General features: G+C 41.4%; 1 protein-coding gene across 1 annotated transcript in view; it reads left to right on the top strand.

The window, feature by feature from the left end:
• Positions 1-3,521, top strand: part of YEATS2 (YEATS domain containing 2) — a 133,597-nt gene that overhangs the window by 40,890 nt on the left and 89,186 nt on the right. The gene's annotated exons all lie outside the window — the stretch shown is intronic.

The following is a 3,521-nucleotide window of genomic DNA, read 5'->3' as shown; positions in this document are numbered from 1 at the left end:
TGGTTCTCAGAAGACAGTGAATTTCTGATTTATCCATTATCAGAAAACTTTTCCTGTGTAGGATGAGAGAGTGAACATGGATGAACGTGTTAATATCTGCTTTTCCATAGAGAGCCTCCTTTTCACCTGACCAGAAGAGGCTGGGGTGAGTTTCCTGTCAGAGTTCAAGTTCACTTTAAGGACAGCCAGAACAAGCGGATAGATATCATACATAATCTGAAGGTATTGTAACAAAACATCACTCCCTAGTTTTGAAGTCTCTTTGTACCAGTTACAGTTGATCCTTGAACAACATGGGGTTAAGGGCCCCCTCGCAGTCAAAAATTCATATACAACTTTAGACTCCCCCAAAACTTAACTATTAATAGCCTGCTGTTGACTGCCAACCTTCCTAATAGTGTAAACAGTCAACACATATTTTGTATGTTATATATATTATGGACTATATTCTTAAAGTAAGCTGGAGAAAAGAACTGTTATTAAGAAAATCAAAAGGAATAGAAAGTATATTTACTATTCATTAAGTGGCAGGGGATCATCTTCGAGGTCTTTATCCTTGCCATCTTCACATTGAGTAGGCTGGGGAAGAGGAGGGATTGCTCTTGCTGCCTTGGGTGGCAGAGGTGGAAGAAAATCCATATGTAAGTGGATCTGTGCAGTTCAAACCCATGTTCAAGGGTCAACTGTATTCAAAGTGGGAGTGTTAGGTCTTCTGCAAGAAGTGGCTAAGAATAGTGGGGGGAGGACGAGATAGTATTTCTGAGTGTGTTATGCTTACTGCTACAACACAACTTTATCCTTTGATGCAATCATCAGAGAGAGAATAACTCTACAGGACAATGTATATCCTTTAAAAAGATGAACAAAGTGGTCAGATAATCAGAATGCATGAATATTTGATGAGACCTCAACATCAGTGTGTTTCTGGGGGCTAAGTTACTGAAATCTTTTTTAAATCTGTTTACTTTTCTATAAAGTGGGGCAAATAATAATGTTTCTAAAGACAGAAGTGAACATGTCTTGGAAATGATAAAGTACTATACAAGATTGTAATACTTTTGTATTATAAGAAATCCTTGAATGATGAATGTGGCCATGTGGTTTATGGTGCAGCCATTGTAAATTATATCTTATTAAGTGTTGTCTATCCACGGGGAGAACTGCCCTTATAGGAAGTGAAACGCAGAGTACAGGCATACTTTGTTTCATTGCACTTTGCTTATTGTGCTCAGTAGATATTCTATTTGTAAAAAATGGAAGATTTGTGGCAACCCTGTGTCAGACAACTCTGTGAGCACCATTTTTCCAACATCATGTGCTCATTTGTGTCTTTCTGTCACATTTTGGCAATTCCTGAAATATTTCAAACTTTTTTATTATTAAATCTATTTTGATGATCCTGTGATCGATGTTACTGTTATTTTGGGGCACGACAAACCGTGCTCATATAGGAGGATGAACATAATTGATCAGTGTTGTGTAGATTCTGAATGCTCAGCAACCAGCCATTCCCCATCTCATTCCCTCTTCTGGGGCCTTCCTATTCTCTGGGAACAACAGTATTGAAATTAGACTAATTAATAACCTTATAATGGCTTCCAAGTGTTGAAGTAGAAGGAAGAGTCACACATCTCTCACTTTAAATTAAAAGCTAGAAAGGATTAAGCTTAGTGAAAAAAGCATGTTGAAAGCCAGGATAGGCTAAAAGCGAGGCCTCTGTGCCAGACAGCCAAGTTGTGAATGCAAAGGAAAAGTTCTTAAAGGAAATTAAAAGTACTACTCCAGTGAACACACAAATGATAAGAAAGCAAAACGGCCTTCTTGCTGATTTGGAGAAAGTCTCAGTGATCTGTAGAGAAGATAATACAAGCCATAACATTCCCTTAAGCCAAAGCCTAATCTCGGGCAAGGCCCTGACTCTTCAATTCTGTGAAGTCTGAGAGGGGTAAGGAAGCTTCAGAGGAAAAGTTTGAGGCTAGCAGATGTTGGCTCGTGAGGTTTAAGGAAAGATGCCATCTCCATAACATACAAGCGCAAGGTCAAGCAGCAAGTGCTGATGGAGAGGCTGCAGCAAGTTATCCAGAATATCCAGCTAAGATCATTGATGAAGGTGGCTACACTAAACAACAGATTTTCACTGCAGATGAAACAGGCTTCTGTTGGAAGAAGATGCCATCTAGGACTTTCATAGCTAGAAGTCAATGCCTGGCTTCAGAGCATAGGATTGACTCTCTTGTTAGGGGATAATGCAACTGGTGACTTTATTTATTTTTATTTTTATTTTTATTTTTTTTGAGACAGAGTCTTGCTCTGTCACCCACGCTGGAGTATAGTGGCGTGATCTCAGCTCACTGCAACCTTTGCCTCCTGGCACCTCAGGGTAGAAATAGGGTTTCACCATGTTGTCCTGGCTAGTCTCAAACTCCTAAACTCAAGTGATACACCCATCTCAGCCTCCCAGAGTGCAAGGATTACAGGCATGAGCCACTGCGCTTGGCCACAACTGGTAACTTTAAATTGAAACCAGCACTTATTTACCATCCAGTAAATCCTAGGGCCCTTAATAATGATGCTAAATGTACTCTGCCTGTGCTTTATAAATGGAACAGAAAAGCCTGGGTGACAACACATCTGTTTATAAGAAATCCTTGAATGATGAATGTGGCCATGTGGTTTATGGTGCAGCCATTGTAAATTATATCTTATGAAGTGTTGTCTATCCACGGGGAGAACTGCCCTTATAGGAAGTAAAACGCAGAGTACAGGCATACTTTGTTTCATTGCACTTTGCTTATTGTACTCAGTAGATATTCTATTTGTAAAAAATGGAAGATTTGTGGCAACCCTGTGTCAGACAACTCTGTGAGCACCTGTCAGACAACTCTTATAGCATGGTTTACTGAAAATTTTAAGCCCACTGTTGAGACCAACTGCTCAGAGAAAAGGATTCCTTTCAAAATATTGCTCATTGATAATTCACCTGGTCCCTTAAGAGCTCTGATGGAGGCCAGGCACGGTGGCTCACGCCTGTAATCCCAGCACTTTGGGAGGCCGAGGCAGGTGGATCACTTGAGGCCAGGAGTTCAAGACCAGCCTGGCCAACATGGCGAAACCCTGTCTCTACTAAAAATACAAAAAGTAGCTGGGCGTGGTGGGTCACACCTGTAGTCCCAGCTACTTGGGAGGTGCTGAGGCAGGAGACTCGCTTGAACCCAGGGGGCGAAGGTTGCTGTGAGCCGAGATCGCGCCACTGCACTCTAGCCTGGTGACAAAGTGAGAGTCCATCTCAAAAAAAAAAAGCTCTGATGGAGATGTACAAGGAGATTAATGTTGTATTCGTGCCTGCTAACACAGTATCCATTCTGCGCCCATGAGATCAAGGAGTAATTTCAACATTCAAGTCTTACTGTTTTAAGAAATGTATTTTGTGGCCAGGCATGGTGGCTCATACCTATAATGCCAGCCCATTGGGAGGCCAAGGAGGAAGGATTGTGTGAGCCCAGGAGTTTGAGACCAGCCTG

The sequence above is a fragment of the Mandrillus leucophaeus genome, unplaced genomic scaffold (genome assembly GCF_000951045.1).
Source record: "Mandrillus leucophaeus isolate KB7577 unplaced genomic scaffold, Mleu.le_1.0 Scaffold295, whole genome shotgun sequence".
NCBI classification, from domain to species: Eukaryota; Metazoa; Chordata; class Mammalia; order Primates; family Cercopithecidae; genus Mandrillus; species Mandrillus leucophaeus.
The sequence above is the reverse complement of the archived record's forward strand: the minus strand, read 5'-3'. Positions and strand labels throughout refer to the sequence as shown.